Source organism: Thunnus thynnus, chromosome 8 (genome assembly GCF_963924715.1).
Source record: "Thunnus thynnus chromosome 8, fThuThy2.1, whole genome shotgun sequence".
Lineage (NCBI taxonomy): Eukaryota > Metazoa > Chordata > Actinopteri > Scombriformes > Scombridae > Thunnus > Thunnus thynnus.
This window is the reverse complement of record NC_089524.1, coordinates 7,126,504-7,140,073: the sequence shown is the minus strand read 5'-3', so window position 1 is coordinate 7,140,073 and position 13,570 is coordinate 7,126,504. Positions and strand designations below refer to the sequence as shown.

At 38.7% G+C, this 13,570-nt stretch overlaps 1 long non-coding RNA gene across 1 annotated transcript; it reads right to left on the bottom strand.

Moving 5' to 3' along the window:
• Window positions 1–4,923: 4,923 nt before the first annotated feature.
• LOC137188423 (uncharacterized) lies at window positions 4,924–8,182 on the bottom strand. The gene is made up of 2 exons (XR_010929401.1): window positions 6,072–8,182; window positions 4,924–5,672 (listed from the first exon to the last, which is right to left on the bottom strand). It is a non-coding gene; the product is annotated as an uncharacterized lncRNA (long non-coding RNA).
• Between the last annotated feature and the right edge of the window lie 5,388 nt (window positions 8,183–13,570).

Sequence of the window (13,570 nt, the reverse complement as noted above, 5' to 3'; positions counted from 1 at the left end):
TCTAGTGGGTAATTGTGCTGTCCTAATATGTCTGATTACAAAGAGAAAAGTTGCTGATTAAAGGGGTTTTTTTTCTAAGTTTATGTTTACTGTTGTATCTCCATATATGTGATGTATAGAACATGTTCTCTATTACAGAGATGGAGCATCTGAATGTCATTGCAGAAGCCACAGAAATTCAGGGCCTTGAACAAAAGGTAAATAGTTCAACTGTCATATGTTTTTTGCATGTTTTGTGTTTTGTATATATTCGTAACTTATATTTTTTAATGTTTTTATTTCTACAGCTTACATGTCATGAGCCTTGTTGAAGAGGACATGGAGGAAAATATTTTCAATGACGCTTTGAACAGTCTGTAAGTAGTGCTTCCTAATGACATTTATTACCATTTAGTGTTGTCTTTATGGAAGTTATTGTTTTCTGAATATGTCATTCTTTACATAATTTATTGGCAGATGAAGGTTCGCCTTACTCTCATCAAAAGAATTATGGAGAGAAAGATGACAGCTCTGATGAAGAGTATCTTCCACCAATTTGTTTACGATGTGTTATCGGACGGTCTTTACTCTGCTATTGTTGCGTGGTGTCTGTTTTGTTACAAATTTTTACATATATGCATTCATGTTGTGCCTCATCAGAATGGGTGGATCATTAAAGAAAGCATCATCTATTGATCGACTTCCAGTTATTGGAATCGACATACTGTGCATGACCAGCCTGCACATGAAGACCATCCTGTTGAACCTTCTCCCTGTGATCAGGCACCTGTTTACCCAGGCTCACGGCATGTCATTTGTGAAGATGGCATCATAGGTGCCAGAGCTTCACTTCTGATCCTGCCTGTTGATAAATGTACAGGCTTTTTAAAGACAGCGTTGCCCCCTTTGAGATCAACATCATATCCGAGAGAGTGGCGAATGGATAAGTCTTGACAACATATCATAGCTGTATGGTCACATAAAAATGCCATTTTCCAGTGAAATATATATGCCAAATGCAATTATTACTTTTATTTGACTTCTAGATCTGTCCCAATGGACACAGCTTGTGGAGGTGGAATTCTCAGCCTGTAATGATGTTTGGGATGCAACCTGGGGTGTTTCTCAACGTTTTGTAGTCTGGAAACAACTACGAAAAGGTTGCCCTTTTGTTCAAATTTATGAACATGGGGATGGTGAGCAAGAACACCTTCTTCTCTATTCAGGACACTTATTGTGTAAACAAAGTAAAGGACTTCTGGGAAGAGAGGACGACTGAGGACCAAGGGAAAGATGTTGTTGTCCTAGGTATGTAACTTAAACTTTACCATGTTATATAACTATTGAAGACATTAGGCAATGGAAATGTGATTGTATGTAAGCAGCTAACTCGTATGTTTTATTTTTGGATTTTATTTTCATTACTTTTTTTCAGTGGATGGCAGAAATGACTCGCCAGGCCATTGTGCACAACACTGCAGCTACCTCATCATGGAGAATGACACCAAGGAGATAATTCATGTTGCCACCATAGACAAGTGACAGACATCCTGGAACTCTGTCATCATGGAGGAGGGTTTTATCGAGACTGTGGACAAGCTGACATCAGAGATAAAGCAGGTGAAGATCTGCACAGATGCTCATGCCCAGATCAGAGCCCTTATGAGTAAGTACTCATCTGATATAATGTATGAATACATGTGTTAGAAGATAATTAAAATATTGTAGTAATATTAAATGATTCCTTATTTTACAGATGCAGACAAAGGAAGATATGAGCCTGGCCACAAAATAGTTGCTGTAAGTTTAATAAGTGGCTCATGTTATTGCCTATATATTCATCATAAAGTGACTATATCTTACATCAGGGGTATTTAACCATCAGTGGCGGCTGGTGACTCAAGAAATTGGGGAAGACAGGAGGAAAACCAACATGGAATCTTACAACAAACTGCATCATACTATATCATTGTCCCCCTATCTGATGAAATCAGAGGGGTGGGGGGCAATTTCATATGCCAATAAAACAATTTTCTTACAAAAACAAAAACCCCTGAGTGGTGAAAAGGCTGCTTCTTTAAAGACATTAAGCATATACATATTGTTTCTAAACAAAGAAGTGCTCATTTTAATCGTGCAGTGGATCAGAATGTGTCATTTTACCAACAAAGTTAAACTCAAATTTATAGTATTGTTCTACTGTGACAGATTTATGTTCTCATCAAAAACAGACAACATATCACATGATTTACATGTGTTTCTTAGGTATTTTCTTAGTACACCGGAATACATAAAGTACCGCAAAGCTTATAATCTGATACAGGTACAGATCAGTGCTGAACACTAGACAGACTGAACACTAAAAACATTCACAGATCTTAAAGTGTAGGTTCACATCAGAAAGTATTGATGCGTGTATCAAATGCACGACTTACACACTCTTATCTATATGCACAACATATAAAATATAGTCTACAGCATGTTAACATTTGTTATTCTACTTACTTTAAGCTTATTACTAAATACAAGGCTCATCTTAAAAACCAACAATGAAGAAATTGTCATAAGCAAACAGCCAGACCTCCTGCACACTCATTCACAAATTACACAACATCAACAGGTGACTGAACAACCACTCAATTAAAAACGGGATTACAAATGAATGAGTGAGACCACACAGCTCACTGTAACTTCAACAAGCAAACTACCTACAGCACATTATATGATCTCTGCTGCATTCTTAAGGAGATAAATTCACAAAACAGCCACAGAGACATTTAACCATCAGAGATTAAATTAGCAACCAAAGAGACAGAGAGAGAAGCTGTTTTGATTTTTTCCAATGAAGAGAGAAAAATATTTTATAAATAATACTGAGATTTAGTAATGGTTTATTTCAACCATATATTATTTTTTAATATTTTGATCTCCCTCTTGCCTCGCAAAAAATAGAGGAGGAGCAACCTCTTCTGCTTCGATGGACCAGCCTCCACTGTTAACCATGTACCACTGATGGCCGAGAGTACGTAAGTTTTCATTCCAATCAAAGTCAACAAATGTTGATTTCACTGATTAGCACCTCTTCTCTGGCTGAAGGTGTGTTAATCAATTCAATCATCTCATGTAGTCTTTGATTGGGATGAAAATCTGCATACTCTCAGCCCTCTATGGAATATGGCTGAATACCTATGTCTTACATTATTATGTATGTTTTGTTTCTCTCCTCAAGTCAGCAAAGATAAAAGGACAATCCATTCTTCTCAACTGGCTGAAAGACATCATAAACCATTTTTGGTGGTGTTGTAAGACAGCTGACACTATCGAGCATTGTATATATGTTTTCTCTTAGTATGTTCATTCATTTCCATATGAAGGAAATTTTTATAGTGTTGTTTTAGGTTTTGCCGCCACTATGGGTTGGCATCATTCACCATGTCTGTGACATTCACATCTGGACTATGGGAAGCTGCCAGCATGGGCACCTGGAGGAAACACGTGGAAAGGAGTGGATCCAGAGAGAGTCCAAGTGCCACAAAGATTTAGTGGACATTGTTCTCAATAAGTGCTGACAGAAGGACATACATAAATATCTGCACTTCTGGTAAAGTGTGGAAACATGATTCACACAGATGTACATTATATAACTATTTGTGCTTATTTTTTTAATTATATATATATGTGTATATATATATATATATATATATATATATATATATATATATATATATATATATATACATATTTGTTTTTGTTCAATCAGATCAACTGCAGGCCTAGAGGCATTGCAGAATCATATTCTGATGTATGCTAGCAAGCACTATGCTTTCAGTCCCCCAGTTTATGAGGCAAGAGTTCTGTTTGTTGCTCTAGACTATAATTCCCACTGAAACAGACCAACAATGAAAACAGCTGAAGGCAAAGAAGATGTACATTTTACATTTGAAATATCCCCATTTACAGCACTGACACACACATTTTCTACAGTGTTTTGTTTGCAAGTGATTATTTATTTACATGTGCACTCAAGGTTGTCAGTTGTTATAATGAATAACTGATATTAAATGGTTGAAATTTGTATAATTACAGAAAAATGCCAGAAGACACAGCATATAAACTTATGGATACATCTCTAAGTTGCAATCAAGGAAGAGGAGAATCACAAGTGGAGGGGAGATGCCTCGAAGGAGGAGCCTTTGCCCCGATGACCCCAGAGAGCTCAGTTTGCTGCCCCCCCCATACCTGCACCAGCAACATCAGAAGTGGTGCAGACACAAGTCAGGAGAGGTCTAGGTGAGTGACACACATTTATTTGCCTTTATTATAGCATATTAACTTACCCTGTAACTCATACTCTTGGTGAAAAAGCATTATTTTCACAAAACCATATAAATACTATAAAGTAGTATATTAAATTAATGGGTAATGGCACCGGCTTCAACAGGATCAGTTTTCTATGCAGCTGCTCATTTGGAATGATCCAGATACGACTTCACTATGCCTCATCCAACAATAAATAGTTGAATCAAGGTGCTTCTCAGGCAGGACCATAGAATTAAAGAGCTGGAGCAAACTGATGATAAACTCACAGCTTTTAGTGTTTATACAGACAAATGTTTTGACAGCCTATTCTGTCTTTATCCGAGTTGATTCTGATGAAGAAGGAATAAGCTGTCAAAATGTTCGTCTGTTTGTACACTAAAAGCTGTGAGTTTATGGTTGTGTGCCAGCATTTCTCCTTTTATTGTCAAGATTGAAAAAGATGGATTTTTACATTCATTTTATGGTTCAAACTTGTAAAGTACAGCAGTCCCCTGAAATGAAAATATACATTATAACCTCAGGTGGTAATGAAAATGTACTAACACTGCAGGGAAGTACTGTTATATTTATTGTATAAATACATGTTTATATATATATATCATTGCAATAAATACAGCAAGTGTATCTGATTATCATGTTTTATTCATTAGTTATTGCACTTTAAATTCAAACGTCAATAGAACAAACATAAATACATAGAATATGAATATATAAACAAAAAATATAGAAAAGATACAGAAGAACAAGTATAATAATATATAAACTATCAAAAATGGGACAAATAAATAGCATTAGGTTTGATGCCTTGATGATGAACAGGCAAGTGTGTGAGTACTTGTGGTACTGTATGAACATGCCAGAAGGCCTGGAAGGAAACTCAGAGGCCAGATGTGAAACCAGTGAACTGTGCTTGGGGATCAGTGAATTTGTCCCTGATCTTCCAAACTCAGTGGCTGGCAATGACAAGTCAGTATCCCTGGCCTAAAGAACCATGTTGCCAATAGATAAAATATCAATAGGCTGCATAAGGGTACTCCCAGTTGTCATCCCCAGGATCCCTTATTTGGCCTAATACCATAGTGTTTTCCCAGTACTGCCTGTGAGTGCGTATAAAACCTTCTTCAAGGCAGTACTGGGAGAAGGGTGGTAGTAGGCTCACAGAGCTGTCTGGCTCCTGGCCACAGCATTTCCTCTCCCTGGTACATAGGCATATCCCTATAGTACACCATGGTACCCCTGGCACTCCAGCAAAAGGTGCGGCACTATGCCTGTGCTGATGCATCATCAAGGCATCAAAAAGTAGCCTAGGCTGCCTCTCAAGCAGTTGGGCGGGTGACTCCCTGTGCTCCTCCAGGCTCATCTCTTGAAGAAGTCTTTGAAGAAATAAAATACAGGAAAAACACAGATAAGGCTTATAAATTGCATGATATTATGTTGGCAATATGGTAATGGCACTGCAGATTAGGGTGTGTAGGCTGTCCAGCATTTCCCCAACATGTTTAAAACAATAACATGGGTTTAAATGTGTGAAAATATCACTACATGATACTGTTCCTATATAGTATTTATATAATCATTCAGTAGTGCTGCTTATGTTTCCCAGGCAATGACTCACATTACACTGTGATAACACATCAAACTACAGACTACAGTAACATTGCTACATGTAAAGCAAAGAGCTGCTATGTAAATACCACTTGGTGTTGTACTGGTATTGTTCATATCATGCAGATCAGGTAGGAATATAACAAAATAATTTTATAAATACAAACCTTCGTTACTTCTTTTCAGTCCCTTTGGAGGGCTTCCACTCTCTCCTCTTCTTCTCTTGAAACTGACGCTCTGGTAATTCCCCTCCCTCACCTGGCCCTGATTGCTCCACCATCTTTGCCTTTCCGCCCTCTTTCTCTCCCTCTCCCTCTAACCGCCGTAACGTTACGTGGTCTATCTGGTCTTTGACTCTGAAAATGGAGAAAAAAGATATGTATCCTGCTAACGCTATGTCACTATCAGACTAAATGCCTAGATTAAAGTAGCTTTTTACCATTACTTTGCTAATGTTAGCTTATATTAGCATGCAATGCAGCTAGCTAACGTTAGCAATACAATGCGGAAGAAGTAACAATAATATTTGCTATTTTACATGTAAGCTATGACCTATAGTTTTACTGGCTAACTAAATGCAATTTCTAAATCTATCTATCTAAAGGAACCTCAGCACTTGACGAATTATGGCTGCTCCATGTGGTCGTAGATGATGACATAAATTTGGGAGTAGCTACTGGCACCTGAAGGCCACTGTAGTTGTCCTACACACTTGGAAAGGGAGGGGTGAGGGGAGGAGTATTCAGTCTGTTGCAATCTGCAACCCATGGATGCCAATAAGTCCTACACACTGGTTATTTAAGTAATATTGAGACAGAAGAGTAATATTAAGAAAAATTTAAATGGGAATACAGCATCACTGTGAGTGTATTTCCAATGCCACTGCTTTCTTTTGGACTTCATGTTGCTTAAACACAGAGTGAAAACAGCAGCAGTCCAACACCAGCCCCCTCTGCCCTGGTCTCAGACCCACCACTGCTGCTCACCTGGTCAAAGGAAGACAGATGACCCCATGCTGCTACCCGAGACCCTATTTAATGGTCTGCAGTAGCACTGATGCTTGTGTTAAAGCACCCCCTGATAATCTGTAAACCTGTGTGCCCATACTGTGCCTTTTTGTGTGTGAAAGAAGGTTGCCACAGGACAGCAGATTTGAGCAGGCCTGGCCTCATTATTTTGTATTTGAAGGAGTGGCACAGTTAAGAATGTGAAAGATGACTGTTTAAGCTAAAAACTAGTGCATGTCAGCTACTGCAACTGTACCACATTTCATACTGTAAATACTATTTTCTGCCAGGGTACCACATTTTTCAGGCAATATCAGTTAATGTCATCTTGCTATTTCTTGATAAAATACAAAATTAAGTAGAACTACACTTGTGCTGAAAACAGGACAGGACAGATACCATCAAACTGCTCCTATGTGTTTTAATGAACTGACTTTTTAAAATTCTCATCCTCAACACCATATACCTTTCTGCACCATAAACTCCGGTGGAACTTTACTGAGATCATTTATCTGCTTATATTGGCTTGGTGGCTTAGAATGCAAACTGAACTCATGTGGGTCTATATTAGCTGCCTTGTTATTCTATTTAGACAGTTGCTTTTGATTGAATGTGAGGTCTTAGTAAACAGTTGCTCAACTTTGTCTAATCATGCATAGTACATGTTTAGTGCACACCTTAAAAAGTACCTCTTCTCCTCTCTAGCAGTGTCATTTACATTCATAAGGCCCTCCTCCTCCTGTTGTTGTTCATCTTCTGCATGATGATAACATCAGCTGAGACCATCAGCTTTCAGCTTAAGCTTAAGCTTGCCCTTCACACCACAGCCGTCTGTTAGAGGTCCCCTATGTCAAGGCCCCCCATTGCCAGCCTTGTGGACTTCAACAGAGTGGAGGAGAGGATTTAACACTCAACATCAGGGCATTCCCCAACATGCTAGATGTCCACTTTTTTAACCTGAATTGGACCTGGAAATATAAAATATACGCTTTGTCCATTCATTGTGCAGCCACAACCCTGAGAGTGAAGGCAGGGCCACTGATGCCTAAATGGGCATTGAGTGGCCACCATGTGTGAACAATCCTTTCCATGCCAGCTCCCATATGGGCTGACTCACCAAGATGGGACTGACTGGCAGCAGTGAGGGCCAAGGAGGCATGTGAAAGTTTTGTCGCCTGGCCACTTGGCCTCCAAAAGAGAAGTATTGGGTCCTGAGACAAATCAGATGCAAAACAGAAGAACAGACGCTTTTTCTGTTGTTCCTCCAAATAAAATCATTTATATTTGACATGTTTCAGATATTTTCTGGTTTCCGAGAAAATTAAAAATCTATCCTGAACCTGCCCTGAATAAATTCATATTGCCAAAAGACACTCCATATGCTTATGCTATACAGGATGGTGGAACTGGTCCAGCTGGGTGATTGGCTTTATGTCTCAGTGGTGCCAACAGACCCAAAAAGTGAGGACGGCCTGTCTTTTTCATTTATATCCTGCAATGTGCTGCAATGTGTTTACAGGAAAACAAAAATGTACAAGCTTTACAATCAAACTTTCTCAGAAAGCAACATTCTGCTGGCTTATCTTCTATTTGTTTCCAAATAGGTAAAAGTATTCTTACAGTGGGTGTAGAGGAAAAAGAAATCCCAGACTCCCTGATGTGCTCTGCTCTGGCACCACAGTAAGCCACTGAGCACTGCAAGTGGGGAATCTACAAACCCATCCCTACAAAAAAAGCCAGGATAGCCCTTCACAAAGCCCGCAATCAGCATCCAGTAGAGAGCTCCATCTTGAATTTTTATTGTGGTTAGTGAATCGCAACTCAAATTTATACCCCTATTGAGAGGAGGTGGCCCTGTGAAGAGTTTTTGATGTGCTAGTTTAATATAATTCCAATGTGTATCTATACAATATACAATACAGATAGTTGGCAGTAACCACTGTCCTATCTATCTATCTATCTATCTATCTATCTCTCTCTCTATCTATCTATCTATCTATCTATCTATCTATCTATCTGAGGCATCTTTCAGACTGTGTGAATCCAGCTGAGGCTTGCCTTTGATGTTTTGTGCTTTGTGTCCCGTAGAGAGTCTCTCCTGCACTAAGGGGAAAATGCACCACTGAAGCCCACAGAACAGAACACATCTCAGTGAGAAGAGGGGTATACAGTCGAGGGACATTGCATTTGCTATGGTTCAGTTCTCAGTCTGTTCCCAACATTTCTCTGGCCTGAAGGTGCTTCTTGACAATTGATGTTAACGACTGATCAAGTGTATAAAGTTTAAAGCGGCTCAAGGCTAAACTTTTTACGGACAGTCTGCACCCAGAAACCATCACTGTTTACGCTTTGAAAAGAAACTGTGAAAAATGGAAAAGGTCACGGCTGTAACGGAAAAGGGTAGGGAAGAAAGCTAACCATGGAGCTTGAGCTAACAGGACCCTCCTCTTCCATTGATTATCTATAATCAATTCAATAGGCAGATGGCCAGGGTTAGCAGGCTATCCAGCAAACCCCAATTGGGAACAGTGTTACACAGACACACAGAAATTTAACTCAAAATTACTGTAACAGAGCATTTTACATCAGGGCAGTATCATGGGGAAAGACCCTACTTATAGTAAAGAAAATAGATGGAGATTTTCTATATTTATCTTACTGTCAACAATAAGAACAAGTGTTGTGTGTGTATCCAAAGCCTAATATATTGTATTCCTCTGTGCTGTAGACCTCCGTCCAAAAACGATTAAAAACACATCAGTGAACCACGCCGTTGCGCTGGGTGGCATGTTCCTTGGCCCTGAAGAGTTTGTGCACAGTAGTTTTTTAGAAACAGCTCCAAAGACTAATAACAATCATCAGATTTTCATTCTCCAGAGAGTAGGTCCATGTATTAGCCCTTTTCCATACACATGTGCAACATGGCTTGACCCGAGTTGACTCGGCACTTCAGCCCAACACAGCAGGGATTTGCATCTCCATTACAACAGGCTACCCGCTTTAGGGTGTGTCTTTAACCAATGATGCGCTTGTCTTGTCGATGATTAAAAACAGTGCCCTCTTTAGCATTGTTCACTCAAGCTCCTAGGAAGTGCACCAGGCTGTGACTAGTGGTCAAAGTAGCAGCTGTAAAATTGTGGAAACATTTTTTTGAGTGTCACATCCCCCACAAAATGACTAATTTCACTATCAGAATTTTATCAATTCGGCCCGATAACATTTGGAAAGTCTAGAAGAGCCGCACAATTGAATCCCCATTCAAGTTAGCGGAGAGTTAGCTAGCCAGCTCGTCCCTGAATGATGACGAAGCCCATCTGACGAGGCAGGGCACACTTTGACCAGAAGAAGAGAGATGGAGATGGAGATGGTCCATCTTGGGCGCAACTATGCATGACTAGGTGCAACTTGGCGTGTTTAAGCTGGAAATGGAAATATAAAACAACATGGCATGGTTTGACTCAGCGCAGCCAAAAGTGAAATGAAAAAGGCCATAATTCAAGAGGTTGTGATATGTTGCACAACAAGATTATGAAGCACTGCACATTCCCACACATTTGCAGTGGCCCCTGCCTTACATGGAACTGCGCTCTGGGGACTGAAAATGGGATCACAATGGTGTGGCTCATTGACATGTTTTTAATAGTTTTTGGACAACAACAGGGGTCATATAGAAATAACATATATCAGGCTTTGGATTCACAACTTGTAAGTAGATTGTTGGTTTCGCTCTGCACATGAGATAAGAAAAATATAGAAAATCACCAGCTATATCCTTTAAGCCAATACACCCACATGAGAGAAGTGTGGGTGTTTGCCAGAGATGGTCCACACAGGTACTCAAGACACAGAACCACACACATGCAGTCATGGAGTTCCAAAATAAATCTTTTTGCACTGCTGGTCTTCACCAGAAAGTGGATTTCTAGAAATATTAGAGTATCCATTCAAGTAAAAAATAAACCTGATGAGTTAATAAAATCTAAAATTTAGATTTAGAAGTGTCCCATCCCTGCAAATCAAGATGCTTAATTCTGTCTTGTTTACCCAAATTAAATCCTGTTGGATGTTGTGTGCAGTCAGACAAGTAAATTCTTCAAACAAAAGATAGTCTCTTAAACTGCAGTGAGTGAGCGCTCTCTCTCCTCTCTTTCAGGAAAGCTGGATTTATCAACTATGAATGAATGTCATCACCACCTCCACTTCCTTTACACGCTAAGATGACATTTATGTCAGAGGATTTTACTGCTAATGTTAGAGCACTGCAAGTCTATATATAAGTTCTAGATAATGAAGTCACTCAAACTTTAAAAACTTACAACACTTGGGTGAGAGGCTTTCTAGTCTAGTTTGTAAATCTGGGACACTGAAACAAAGTCCTGTGCCAACTAAATTAAGTCCAGTCATGTCCTATAGGCAATCTCTGTAGCAGAATTCCACTTATTTATTTAAACTCATCTGTTCAGACAAGCATTTAGGTAGCATGTAGTATTTTATGTTTTCACTTGTGTTTTATGTCTGTTTCCCCTTGTATGTTTTATCTGTTGTTTATCTTTGTTTTATTTATTTGACTGTGAAGCACTTTGTGTCTTAAGTCTGTGAAAGGTGCTATATAAATAAAATGTACTTACTTACTTATTTATGTCCAGGGCATGTATCTGTCTTTAAATTTGTCTTAACTGCAATATTTAAGTTTGACATTTGCAATAACAGTGATAGTTCCTCACCTTCCCTCCTGTTGACCTTAGCGAAGACCGGCCCATGGCTGCTGGACAGCTGGGAGGAGCTTCTGAATGATGACGGTGGCAGATTGGACACCAGTGGGCTGTCACATACCTCTGTTAAAAAAATCACAAGGCAAAAAAGAGAAAGTTAAGGGTCAAGAATCATGTACCATTTCATTGAACCTATAGACATTATGTTACAGTGTGTTATCTTGCTGTAGTCTTGTTAAAAAGCCAAGACTGAAGGAAATAAGGAAGTTTCCTTCTAATTGAAAGGTTAATTTTGAACTTTGTTGAGTAGTTATAACAGAGATAATTGTGGGTTGGGGAAGATCACTGGTCACAAAGGGCAGGTGCAGGAATAAGACAACATGGTTTCAAAGGGAGAAGGAAATCAGCTAAGACCTTTCCATGCCTCCTACACTTTGATATTTATGAATATTAAGGACGGGAACTGGAGATCTAAGTTGAGAGTGACTCATATCTTGTAAGTATCTGTAAAACAATGCCATTGTTGCATTGTATAGAAATAGTTTTGAAACTTTTTTGAGGTTATGGATGATGTAAGATTGCACTAATGCACCAACAAACAACACTAAATGTATGGCAAATGTCTTTCAACAAGGACCCAGAGAAAGGACTTAAATTGCAAATGCAGTATCAACATAAAGTATGTTAACATTTTATCAAATGCCCCAGTATCCAGTTCAGTATTCAGTACGAGGTGCCCTGGTGCCCTAGAGGTCTGACACACTGACCATATAATTGCAACATCACAGTTTTTAAGGATAAGTCTGGTGTTATTTTATTTATAAGACCAAAACCCACAAACAAAATATACAAACATTGTATCTACAAACTGCTTATTAGTTAACTTGTGATTTACCTTATTGTTAGCCATAACATACAACTTCATGCTATAATATAAAAAAACATGCAGGCAAGTCAGATTGTTGCATTGTGTGACATACTGCATTGCTTCATTTTGATGAACACAGCAAGTATATCTATAAATATACAGTATACCACAGTCTTAGTAGTGATAGTAGTATAATTTTGCAATGTAAACCTTTATTGTATTGTTGATTGTGTACACGTTCATTTATCATTTTCCTCATCATCAGATGGTAAATTTGACAATTATAGCAACGTTATATACAGCCCATTCAAGAGGTGATCATAAACAACTTAACACTGACTAAGATTGGAGATTTGATTCAGACTCATTATTAAATTAAGTTCTGAGTTTCTCTAATCAATGTTCAGACACAACCAAAGTTGAAAAATGAGATGCTGTAAAAACATAAAATACATTAAAAAAGCACAAAATCTCCTTCATCTCTCTTTCTCTAACTTTTAAATTTTAAACACATACACCTTTGCTTGCTAAAACAACCATTTCTTCACTGAAGTCTCTGAGTCAGCCTATATCTGCCCTGCTGAAGTGTCTTTTAGCAAGAAATTGAAGATGAAGTTGTTATTCTGCAGCTGACAAAAGCAGTTATAAAACAGAAGCTGGGACTAAATTTAACATTTATCCATGGGGAGGCATTTTCCCTAGAACACTTGATTATTAACTAATTTCAGTTGGGACACTTACATCAAGGTTTTAATCATTTATTACAGCAATCTGCATTTAAGTCTTGCTGTGTGCCTCTGCTCATGTGATGCTCTGGAACAAATCTGAGCAAGCTTGACACAGACTTTCCCTGAGCTTGCTGAACATGAACACATATTAAAAGAAAACATTCAAAATTCATGAACAACTAAATCTAATACAGGATGAGGCTGAGGAGGTGAAGGGAGGTAAATTTCTGAAAGCAGGCAGCAGTGTAGCAGCGAGGATGAAGAGCTCAGCGTTATTGTACGCAGACTGAAATGTTTATATGAACCTCCTGTTGTGACAGACAAACATGATGTAGGATGTACATAACATGA